Source organism: Engystomops pustulosus, chromosome 11 (genome assembly GCF_040894005.1).
Source record: "Engystomops pustulosus chromosome 11, aEngPut4.maternal, whole genome shotgun sequence".
NCBI lineage: Eukaryota > Metazoa > Chordata > Amphibia > Anura > Leptodactylidae > Engystomops > Engystomops pustulosus.
The window spans coordinates 12,127,100-12,140,178 of NC_092421.1; the positions used below are offsets into that span (position 1 = coordinate 12,127,100).

Genomic DNA, 13,079 nt, shown 5'->3' on the forward strand with positions numbered 1-13,079 from the left:
AGGTCTCATGTTTGGGCAAGTTGGTTTTGTTCCAGGTTTTGTTCCATTGTCTGTGGCCTAGCTTACCTGGGCGTGGAGTGCTGATCATCTCACCCCAGTCATTGGAGACAGCAGTCTCACCACACCATGTGTACAATACATCTCAATGGGGATCGCGAGTTAGCCACAATTTACGTGGTTAGCTCACGCCCCCTATACGGTCGTGTGTATAAGGCCTTTGATATATTTTTTCATTATAAACCCAATAAACAACAAACTGGTGTTAAATATTTTATTGCAATTTATCTACAGGTCTATAAAGAGTCTATATATCAGTCTATAAAGCGTCTTCTGTAGCTCATGTGACGACCTTAAGAGATTCCGGATTCTGCTTCCTTTTTCTAGATGGAAAAAAAAAGTTCTCATAGTAAAAACCTCAACATCATTACACAGCAAGTCACATTTTTACATTTTGCTTTCCTCAATTTTGCCTGGATACTGGACTATTTGGCCCTTTTGCTAATTTTTGGATATGCACCCGGGGGCACATTTACTTACAAAGTCACTAGAGTTCACTAATAGTGCATTGCCTGTCTATAATGCTCGGTACGGCGATTCACTAAGATTGTGCTCCTGAAATCATGAATGTGTCGCTTCCCCGCACTGGCCCGACAGAGTTCACCATCTCTTTTGTGGTGCACCTTTAACATAGGGCTTGCGACACAATTACCAAGTTAAATACGGCGCTCGGTTCAAATTAGTCAGACTGTCTGATGGCACGCCCCCAAATTTGTGACGCATGGAAGCCAGCGCAGCTGCGCCACAAATGTTGCATGCGATATAATCCCAGCACAGACACTTCTTAAAGGAAACCTACCACTGCTCGCATGATAAAATCATGCGAGCAGACCACCTGGTAGGCTATTTAATACTGATGCCGGCACATACTTTAGTTAGGCACGGCGATCGTTAGTTTAGATAAAAAAATGTTTTACTTACATATGAAAATATCCCTCCGGTGCTACCCTACGTCATCTTCGGAAGGGAGATGCCTTCCGATCTTTAATTATTCCCGCCTCCTTCATTGTAGCCGTCCTCCTTCGGGTGCCAAGAGCCGTGACGTCACCAAGCTCTCGGCACCTATCGCTGTCCGGCTGTGTGAGAGTTAGTATCTGCGCATGCGCGATACACCGGACACCTGTGGGGTGACCCTGCACTTGGGTTCACTTCGTTTATTACACCCCAAGGGTTAGCCCCACATTACAAGAGGTCCCCGTTGTTTTCGGGGCTCCCAGTCGGTCACGTACCAGGTACCACACAGTTTGATCTGTGGACTGGCATAACCGCCATCATCAACAGGCACCACACGTCAGAACTGGTAAGCTATGAAGAACGTACATGGGGGCCCATTTACTAAGGGTCCAAATGCCACACCTTAGTCGGGTTTCCCGAATATTTCCGTTTTGCACCGAATTGCCCTGGGATTTTGGGACACGCGATCGGATTTTGGCGCATCAGCGCCGGCTTGAATGCGGACCTCGACGCAGCAGCGACACATGCAGGAACTCAGACGCATGATCTTAGTGAATCGCGCCGGACCCAAATCCTCGTTGGACAAAGCACCACGGGATCGCGACAGGACCGGGTAAGTAAATCTGCCCCATGGTCTGACAAAAGTTCAGCGTGCAACCCTTAGTAAATGTGCCCCACGGAGTCCATATGCCGGTATGAAGTTGGATTGGGAGGAAGGAGAGCTGAGATTTATGAAATAGTTATAGTAAAAACTTTAAAAGGTGTAAAAAATATTATAATTATTTATAGCATTTATGACTTACAAATTGTGTGCTACAGTCTTGGCACTGCAGTATGGCACCCAATAACGGTGCAGTGAGCATACAGTGGGACACATTTACTTACCGGGTCCTGCCACGATCCCCGATTTGCGTTGTACGACGATCATGGACTCCAGCGCAATTCACAAAGATTGTGCGCCAGATATCTTGCATGTGTTGCTTCCCCGTTTAGGTCCGCCGGAGTTCACCTTCTTCTTCCTGGTGCATGTAAGTCTCGCAACATAATTTAAATGCTAAATCCCGTGCTCAGTCCGAATCCGCCAGATCATCCGACGGCCCGTCCCCCGATTTCTGTCGCATGAAAGCCGGCACAGCTGCGTCACAACCCGATCGTGTGCGACACAATCCCCTTCTAAATGTCTGTCCCCGAAAAGTTGGAAAACCCGACTGAGTTTCCTCAGATTTTTGCGTTTTGTCTCACAGCTCCATGTATTTCTATGGGCTCATTCAAACATCTAAGCATTCGTAAGCCCCATGTCTCAGCCAAGTGCCCCTTTTAAAAAACTGAGAGCAGGTCCTATTCTTGGCCGTGTTTGCGGCTTTGCTCACCCATAGAAGTCTATGGGGCTGTAAAAAATATGGCTGACACACTTCGTGTCATCCATTCGTTATCCCGGTGTCGTCCGTATTTGCGGTGGGATGGTATGTCACTTTTTTTGTGAATCCCCAAAAAACGGATGATGTATAGGTGACACACAGCCAAATGGTGGGCACTTGAGCATATTTTCAACCATAGGAAAATCATATTCGTGTGCTGGAGGCCTTAGTCTTTTTTTTTTTTTTTTTTAATTTACATAGAATAGTTTTTCACTTACAAAAAAATCAGTTTTATGAACCGAGTCGTGATTTTCTGGGTTGATGGACACAGTCGCTGTCACAAACACCACCACAGCATTTCAGGGTCCAAGGACAGTCAAAGTTACTCTCACATGGGCTTTCTGTGGTATAAAAAAAAAAACAACAAATTACAACAGTTTTTTGTATGAAATATGGTATTCCTTCATTTTGTCAGTATCCTAATGGAAATAAACCAGCATCCAAATAGTCCGAGAATTGGGAAGAATGGCCTGGGGGTCAATGTGTAAATTAATAATATCGAGGAAGTTTAATTTAACGAATCTCCTCACCTTGGATGAGAACGGAGGCATGAGGGGGTGCAATAATCAAATTCATGTGTTTTATGATCTATTATATTCTGTGTTCTAATAACTATGTAATGTTTTGCGCACAAGGAGATCGGGGAGGTTGGGTGGGGGTTGGTTTGTTTGTACATTGAAAAATGTTAAAGGGAACCTGTCACCGCTGTTTGAAAAAATTCAGCTTCTGGCAGGTTCTCATAGAGTCCTTATAGCACAAGGGCAAGCTTTCTTCAGGTAATAAAACGCTGCCCCGAAAAGGGGAAAATTAGCATTTATTGGGTACCAGGCAGAGAGTCTAGCGAGTCATGGTGGGCGGATACAAACATGCGAGTCCCGCGGCTTGCTCACACCTCCTTCAGGCTGTCGGCTGAATTATAACAGAAATTACTACGGCGCATGCAAGGCTTTACTGCTTAGCTTCCTGCTTCCGCGCATGCGCCATAGGCATATGTGTTATAATTCAGCCGACAGCCGGGTGATGTAGGACCACAGCTGGTGCCACTATTTCCTTTCCTTTTCCATGGGAGCAGGAAAGAGATCTAATGTGGCTTCCATACCATTAGGCCCATCAGAGGTATTACCTAAAAGGTATTTGCTAACATGTACTTTACATTGCTGTATTGCACTATAGCAGGGGCGTAACTAGAAGAGGCTGGGCCCCATAGCAGACTTCCGAATGGGGGCCTCTCTTCCTCCTTAAAGAATATAAATATACTTAGTCATGTGAGTTACTAACACGCACAGTATTTATACACCATGTATACATACATGTACAGTAATATACAATAAACACATACATACATAAAGCAATATACAATACACAAATACATACAATACCATATACAGACATACAGCATATACACACCCAATAACCTGGATGCTGGGGCCCTCTGACATTGTGGGCCCCATAGCAGTTGCTATGGCTGCTACCACTGTAGTTACGCCCCTGCACTATAGTGTACTAGCTATCAAGCAGTCAGTGGCGTAACTAGAATCTGATGGGCCCCGGTGCAAAGTCTGTTCCAGGCCCCTGACTATAATGTATGGTTTATAGTACTAGTCTTCTCATATGGGAAAGTGACACCAAAATGGCCCCCTCAACCTCTTGGGCCCGGGTGCAGCCGCAATCTCTGCACCCCCTCAAGTTACGCCCCTGCAAGCAGTCCTATGTTTATTTCTTCTTGCTGGTCTGAAGAAATACAATTTTTTAAAAGTCTTAAGTGTGTATAATTTTTTCAGATATTTCTTAAACTGAAAAAGGAATTTATTCCTCTGTGCATTTGGAGGCCACCTTTTCAGGCATACAGTCTACGTACGGTGTATATATATATATATATATATATATATATATATATATATATATGAAGTTTTTCAGGGTGGGAAAAGGAATACTATGCTTCCAGTGCTATTTTAAATAAGGCATCTCCATCTACATACATGTTTGACACTGAAGAAGCCTAGTGACCAGATGTGGGAAAATAAGAAACTTAATTCCTTCCTTCTATGGCGTCTCTTGTAGCCAAATCAGTTTCCTGCACTGTGCTGATGGAATACAATGAATGGAAACAGCACTGACTATAGTCGGATGCCTATTCCTTTTTTTTTTAAGTCAGGCAGCTTCCGTACAGTTGGACATATAAGGACTCCTTACCATCAAATTTTGCCCTATTAATGCCATGAGATCACTTCCACACATAGGGAAAAGGTGTAAAAAATTGAGTACAGAAGATTGTATGAGTTTAGTCTCTGCTTTTCTTCATCTTATCACACAGCCATGAATAGATAACTTATCAATATTTTACTTTCATACTCACTAAAAACTGGTGGGAGACATTCTGTACCACATTTCGTCTTACAACATTTTAGGCTTCCTTCACATTGGGAGTCATCATCACAGGTCAGCACTGTACAGTTTTCTTTATCTGCACACAGATTAGAGCACATAGAGATGGGATGTCCTTCTTCTACCTTTGGACATCCACCAGGCTTTCTTACATTTTCGACACCTTGAAAAGAGAGTTATGATACACAGTAATAGAGTAATACTCGAATCCCATAGCTAAATAAACCAAATAATAATACATAGAAGCATCACCCAACAATGTAATTTGCTATACAAAAAGAATATAAATCCTCTATAATTATGTTATGCTGATGACCTGATATTATAACAGAAAGTGGACACCTCTTAAAGGGTTAAGCAAAGTATACATGTTATCCCGAATAACAGTATAAGGCAGTGGTGGCGAACCTATGGCACGGGTGCCAGAGGTGGCACTCAGAGCCCTTTCTGTGGGCACTCAGGTCATTGACCCCAAGACAGAGCTCACCAAACAGGACTAAATCTTCCTGCAGACCCAGGCAATCTAAGAGATGCTGCAATCAGCGCTATTTTAAAACAACACTTCATTGGCTGTTTGGAACTGTGGGAAAAGTGAGAAGGTGTGGACAGGGCTGCAATATCTTTGGAGGTCATCCTAATGGACCCTACATTCTTACTGTACAGAGAGACCCTGGAGAGAAGCTACAATGACAGTCTGAATTTGCCCTCCTTCTTTTAACTGTATTGGTGGCCTCAGGTGCTGATACGATTGAGAGATGTTGAAGAGCAGGTAGCATTAAGTTACTGCTTAAAATGCCATGTTGACACTTTGCTGTAAATAAGTGGATTTCGGTTATAGTTTGGGCACTCGGTCTCTAAAAGGTTCGCCATCACAGGCATAAGGTATAACACGTTGATCTCTACCAATTACAGTAACAGAGGTTGGGTTCCTCTCTGAGATTGGAGATAATATTAAAACTTAGGTCAATTCTTTTGACTACTAGGTTGGTACTTGGATTACATACTTAGCAAATAACCATATAAAATAGGCTACAGATGGGTGGACCCCACTGCTTAAGCAGAAATTGACCTAATAACCACTACCAGAATGTTCTCAAATGGAATAACACTTTCCAGGTCATGTTTTTTTCATGTCCCAGAGTGATGGCCTCAGTCTAAAAATCAACCATAAAGTGAAATGTAATGTAGTGATATAAAGTCAAGTAGATGAAAAGTCAAGAAAGTTTAGCAGTGAAGTCAAGTTTTCCGGCCCACTTGAATGACCACAGTGAGTGAAACAGTGGTTTATTGGGTCAACCTCTGCTGACGGGTTCTCTTTAATTACTGAAAGCTTTGCCTCTACTAAAAGATATTTCATTCTCATCAGCAATATCAAGTACAATATAAGACAATAAATAATAGACATATTATGGTTATACTTTAAAATGAGGAAAATGTAACATGGAATTCTGGACTAAGAAACTTCCTTGAAATTAAGAAATTTTAGAACAGATTTCCACCTTGACATTTTCCTGTAATAAGATACAAGCGGTCCCCCACTTAACACCCGACTTACATACGACCCTGAGTTACAAACGGACCTCTGGATGTTGGTAATTTACTGTACTTTAGTCTTAAGCTACAATAATCAGCTGTAACAGTTATCACAGGCGTCTGCAATGAAGATTTATTGTTGATCCTGGTTCTTATGACAACCCAACATTTTTAAAATCCAATTGTCACAGAGACCAAAAAATTTTTGTATAAAGTATATAGTTCCGACTTACATACAAATTCATCTTAAGAACAAACCTCCAGAACCTTGTACGTAGCCTGGGAACTGCCTTGTATAGGGCTAAAATGATATGCTGTCTGGTAAAATAGTTTCCGTGTTCCCTTATTACTCACTAGTGAACACAGTGGACACATTAAGATCCGGGTTTGGCCAATTTCTGCCGAGCACGAATTTTAAAAAACGAGCCCGGTGCCTGAACCCCCTCCAGTAACACCTGCAATTGGTGCTGCCAAGTCATAGCACCATACAGAAATTTCAGTTATTACATGTTAATGGGACTTGAATGTTACTTGAATAATAATTCTTTATTTATATAGCGCACACAGATTATGCAGCGCTGCACAGAGCATGTCAAATTGGTCCCTGTCCCCATGGGGCTCACAATCTAATCAACCTAACAGTATGTTTTGGAATGTGGGAGGAAACCGGAGGACCCGGAGGAAACCCACACAAACACTGAGAGAACATACAAACTCTTTGCAGATGTTGACCTGGGTGGGATTCAAACCCAGGACCCCAGCGCTGCAAGGCAGAAGTGCTACCCACTCAGCCACCACGCCACCCTATTTGAACGTTTGCAATGAAACAATAACCTATATCGACATCAATCTACACTAACCTACACATAGACAGTATACTGTACAGATTTGGAAGAAATACGTACCCCAATTTGGCTCTTCTTGAGAAATGGACAGGGCAAGATTTCCCGACAGAATCAGAATCACAAACTTCATGGATGTATCCATCACAACTAGTCAGTAGCTGAAGAGGAGGGTAAGAGAAGTGACTCTGTTATAGGGTTCCGATGTTTATAACACTGTGACATATCTTCTGGATGACTCTATTACAGAATATTGTAAGGAGGAAATCTCATGTGTCTTCTACATTTACATCCTCAGGCTAAAGCATCACAATAATGAAAAGTAATAGGGAAACCTCCTGGATTGTGTGAGTAACAATGCCAAAGATACAAAGAAGACAGCACATAGAATGAATGACAGCTCAGAGATCACATTTCAGGTCTCTTCCGCTCAGGTCAAAAATACAAAAAAGGAAAAAAAGTATTGTACTGCACAGATACTTTGTTTGTCCTCTAAAATCACATTTTAAGAAATCAAACGAAAAGCAGAGAGGGATTCTTAAGATCGCACCATCAGATTTTTGTCTCACTTCCCACAAACACCATCCCCGGAAAGTATTCAGACCCCTTTAAATTTTTCACTCTTTGTTCTATTGCAGCCATTTGGTAAAACAGTTACAAAAAGCTTTATTGTATCCCGGGCATCCAAGAAGTCACAGGCGAAACTCAGGGTTGGGCAATGTGTGTTTGGTGTGTTTGGTGTAAAGTGGCTCCCTGGTTGAGCAAAATTTTACATTGGAATGGGAGTACATAAAATTACAACACCTCAAAAGTCCCAGGACAGTTTGCACTATGTGGATCTGTCGCGTTATTGCCTTTTGTCAAGGAGATATTAATTGTGAATGTATAAGATTGGTTTAACTATTGGGTAATTACAAACTTTGTTTAAATATTTGGCATCTATTGAAGCGTCCAGGCAGCTTTTATGACATCCTGGAGCTTTAACAGCCTGATAACCTCTGAACTGAAGACTGGTCTGTTCAGACCCCAAAGGACATTTGGTCTCCCTACCCCCCCCCCCCTCTTCTGCATCAGGATTTGGAAACAAAGAACTGTTTAAATATTCCTGGACTCTCCCCCCTCATTAAAACTTTGCCCAATCCTGAATGACCCTCTGGACTAATTAATGAATGGGCGGTTCTGAAACCTGAACCAAACTGAGAAGTTATAAAACAATATGAAATCCAAGAATTGGTGTTCACATTTTGGGGGCTGCTTGACAAGCTGAGTGTGTTCCTTATTTCTCCCACCTCCAGGGATCAGGATTTACTTTAAGTTGTAAGTTTCTGTTATTTTTCTCCCTTTTTATTTTATAACTGTTTTGCCGTGTTGTGTGTCCTTGTAATTCTTTTGTTTTTAATATCTTTTTATGCACTGATCAACTTTTTGTAATTAAAGCTTTTCACTTTAATTTTGGTCCCTGTATGCTCTGCGAACTCATAGCCTTGTGAAGTGTGGTTAGCTGTGTAACTGCTGGAGTGCTGAGTGTGCATGTGTAGTGGTGTGACAAAGTGACTGCTTGAGAGCAAGAGTTGATGTAGAGTGGGATACTTATTGGTCCCAGTATAAATGCAATAAGTGGTGGCAGCGGGTCTGGTTCTGGTGCTGGAGCTGTATGAGGTGTGATTTAGGCTCAATTTGTGTCCTGAGTGAAAGGTGAGCGCAAGTTTGAGCAGGCTAAATTAACCCTTACAGTTGCACCCCACGTCACGTGACGAGGCGGTGGCGTCCTCGCCGTGATAAATTGGTGGCAGCGGTGGGATAAATTCATTTTTGTCAGAGCATTAAGTGTTGGGATTAAGTAACTAACCCCTGCACTTAAGGACTAGTGGAATCCTTGCGAGGAGTACCCTAGTTTTACACGGACCAAATCAGTGCTGTTCTAAGACACACGTGCAAACAGTTTCCCTTCCCCGTTTTTCTTTTCTATCTTTTATTTGGCAAAGGTTGCACTCAGTGATGGCAACCATCTACAAGAGACAGAGCAAGGAGGCTCTAGTCCACCTCTGTGAGCAGAGAGGCATCGACCCGGCTGACAAGTCCAAAGAGCTGCTGGTTTGTGCTTTGATGGAGCAAGATGCAGAGCAAGGATCTGGCACGGCTCAAGAGAGCCAAGATATGGACATTAATCCTGGAAGAGTTTCCCCTGAGGCTACCCACAGCAGGAGCCCTCAGGTAGGCATGGATGTGTCTCTACAAATGGCCCTACAGCAGCTAGGTGAATGTGATCCTAGCCTGCGACTGCAGCTTATCCTTCAGTTTAATCAGGCGGCTGCAGAGCAAGAGAAGGAGAGAGCGGCCGCAGAGCGAGAGAAGGAGAGAGCGGCCGCAGAGCGAGAGAAGGAGAGAGCGGCCGCAGAGCGAGAGAAGGAGAGAGCGGCCGCAGAGCGAGAAAAGGAGAGAGCGGCCACAGAGCGAGAGGAGAGAGCAGCCGCAGAGAGAGAGGAGAGAGCAGCCGCAGAGCGCCAGGCTGATAGAGAATTCAGGCTGGAAATGGCGCGTATCGAAAGGGGTATCAATTCTGTGCAACCCCAATCCCAGGATGTAGGCCCCAAAAGACCCCATCAAGAACGTTTTCCAGTACTGGACAAGGATGGGGACTTAGACATTTTTCTGCGGTCTTTTGAGAAGACCTGCAGACAATACCATCTGCCCCGTGAGCAGTGGGCACAGTATTTAAGCCCAGGGTTAAGAGGCAAAGCCCTGGAAGTATTTGCTGACCTTCCTCTTGAGCTTGATGAGGACTATGATGCTATAAAAGCTGCTTTGATTAAAAAGTACAACTTAACTCCAGAGGTGTACCGCAAGAAATTCCGGAGCGTAAAGCGAGGACCAACTGACAGCTACGCTGATACAGTAGGCAACTTACGGACTACCTTTCTACAGTGGACCCGAGGACTTTCTGTCAACAGCCGTGAGGATCTGGAGGATCTCATGATAAAAGATCAGTTTCTGCACATTTGTCCTGTGGATGTACGACAGTTTGTTTGTGACAGGGAGCCTAAAACCGCGGATGAAGCTGCGCAGATTGCAGACTCCTATACTGCCAACCGGATGCCTGAAGCCAAGAGGGAAACATCCCCCCAAAGGTCCACCAGCTGGAAGGAAAAACAAGCCAGGACAACATCACAGCCTTCTGTCTCCAAAGTGGGTGAGAACATTACACTGAGGGAGTCTATAAATCAGGGGGATATGCGCAAATGTTTTATTTGTAACAAAGTGGGTCATCTGAGGTCTGCGTGCCCAGAGGGAGGGGCAACTGTCTACTCTACAGTACCAGTAGTCATGCTGCTTTCTGGTGATATGGACAAGTTACAGCACCATATGCAGACTGTGATAGTGGGTGATAGAGTCACCCAGGGATTAAGAGACTCAGGGGCAAGTTATTCATTGGTTCGCCCTGAGGTTATAAACCCTAAGGACATAATTCCAGAAAAGACTTTGCCTGTGAAGGGGATAACCGGATGCCATCCAGGAGTGCCCGTCGCCAAGGTTTTTATGGACTGGGGTTCTGGTAGAGGTATCAGACAAGTGGGAGTGTCACAAGAATTGCCTGTTGATGTATTGTTGGGAAATGATTTGGGAAAAATGACAACTGTGTATGTGCCTGATGTACAACAATCATATGAGAAAATGGGCAGAAGCCCAAAGGGACTGATCTGGGAGGGAGGACAGGATAGCAAGAGCAAGGCTATGCCTGCTCCAGAACCAGAGGTGTCCCAGTATGAGGAAGCTACGGGGGAGGGGGTGGTGAAAGGGCCCCCAGAGATAACCCTACAGTCAGCAGATATGGTGAAGGGTGTGAGAGGCTGCCAAGATGGAGTCTCTAAATCTGCACCTCAAAGCTCTAAGGTCGTGAGTGTGGATCTGGTGGAGGCCATTACTCAAGGAGAGGTCCTTGAGCAGACCAGAGGGGTCAAGATGAGTAAGGCTCAGAGCATGAGCCACAAAGATGCCTCTACTCAGACTGGGGAGATGCAGTGTGTCTATGAGCCAAAGACACCGTGTACACTAGAACCAGTGCTGAGAGAGGAGACTGGGGTCCACAGTGAGGTCAGGTTCCCAGTGATGAGTGTTGCCAGTGCAGTTTTGGGGAGCGTTCAGAAAGGGGAGCAGGGGCATAGGGACTCTCAGGAGAGCGTTCAGTCAGTGGTCCATCCTAAGCCCTGTAGTATAAATGACTCTAATAGCTGTACAGCGGGAAAACCAAAACACAATGTAACTGGGTACAGTAGTCCTACACTTAACTCCATTGGCATTTCATCCAGCAGGGAGAGGGTTAACCATTTCACACTTGGGAGAGGGGACACAGAACTTAGTGTTTCTGCAGCACAAAGACATAAAGTCAGCAGGGGGTCCCAGCACAGCAGTGTACAAGTGACCAGGGGAGATAGTACTTGGCCTTATACACAGGACACAGGACCAGATGGTTGATGTGCCCAGGTAATCACATCTTATGGCAATGATTTTTATGGTACTGAACTTCTGCTATGTATTATTGGTAATTGGCTTGGGAAAATTTAAAATGGCGTGGGTCATTTTAAATTTGCCCAATCTTGAAAGGGGGAGGTGTCAAGGAGATATTAATTGTGAATGTATAAGATTGGTTTAACTATTGGGTAATTACAAACTTTGTTTAAATATTTGGCATCTATTGAAGCGTCCAGGCAGCTTTTATGACATCCTGGAGCTTTAACAGCCTGATAACCTCTGAACTGAAGACTGGTCTGTTCAGACCCCAAAGGACATTTGGTCTCCCTACCCCCCCCCCCCCCCTCTTCTGCATCAGGATTTGAAAACAAAGAACTGTTTAACCCCTTAAGGACGCAGCCATTTTGTAGCTTAAGGCTCAGCCCGATTTTTTGGATTCTGACCTGCGTCGCTTTATATGGTTATAACTTTTGAACACTGTTACTTATCAAAACGATTCTGAGATTGTTTTTTCCCCACATGTTGTACTTCATTTTAGTGGTAAATTTTGGCTGATAAGTTTTGCGTTTACTTACAAAAAAAAAGCAAATATGATAAATTTTTTGAAAAATTTGCCATTTTCGAAATTCAAAATCATTGCGTTTTCAGGCAGATAGATTTACCACCTAAATAAGTTGCTGAATAACATTTCCCATTTGTCTACTTTACATTTTCATAATTTCTGAAATGTCTGGATAATTTATTTTGATGTCACGCGGCTTACAAAAAGAATATCGCTTTTCCGGATTTTCAGAATTGACTATTTTGGGGATAAATACAGTTTTGAATGAAATTTTACATATTTAGCATCAAAACCCCCTATATAACCAACCCATTTTCAAATCTGCACCCCTCAAGCTATCAGAAACCGCTTTTACGAAGATTGTTAACCCCTTGAGATCTTCATAGTAATTGAATCAAAATGGAGGTGAAATTTAGAATGGTCATATTGTTCCCTTATACGTTCATTTAGCCCTAAAATTTACACATTTCCAAAATATAAAAAGAGAAAACCCACCATACAATTTGTTCTACAATTTCTCCTGAGTACAAAGACCCCCCACATGTGGCCATTACTTGTGTTATGGGGGCACAGCGAGGCGCAGAAGGGAAGGAGCACCCTGCAGCTGCCAGGATTTTAGTTTCCTCATTGGCCCCTTTTGAAGGCTATAAAATTTTCGCTTTTTCGTTATTTGGGCCATGTGATGCCATTTTTTTTGCGCGATGAGATGCTTTTCCCATTGTTACCATTTTGGGGTTAGTATCACCTATTGTTGAAAATTTTGGAACTTTTTTTGAGGGCAGGAGTAGAAAAGCATCAATTCTGTACTGGATTTTTACTCTTTTTTTTTTTGGTGTTCACCGTATATCCTAATAATCC

The 13,079-nt window shown here is 43.4% G+C and overlaps 1 long non-coding RNA gene across 1 annotated transcript; it reads right to left on the minus strand.

Annotated features, from left to right (window-relative positions):
* Positions 1–263: 263 nt before the first annotated feature.
* On the minus strand, positions 264–7,387 carry LOC140106746 (uncharacterized). Its single transcript, XR_011850847.1, has 4 exons — positions 7,253–7,387; positions 4,786–4,977; positions 2,648–2,770; positions 264–380 (listed from the first exon to the last, which is right to left on the minus strand). It is a non-coding gene; the product is annotated as an uncharacterized lncRNA (long non-coding RNA).
* Between the last annotated feature and the right edge of the window lie 5,692 nt (positions 7,388–13,079).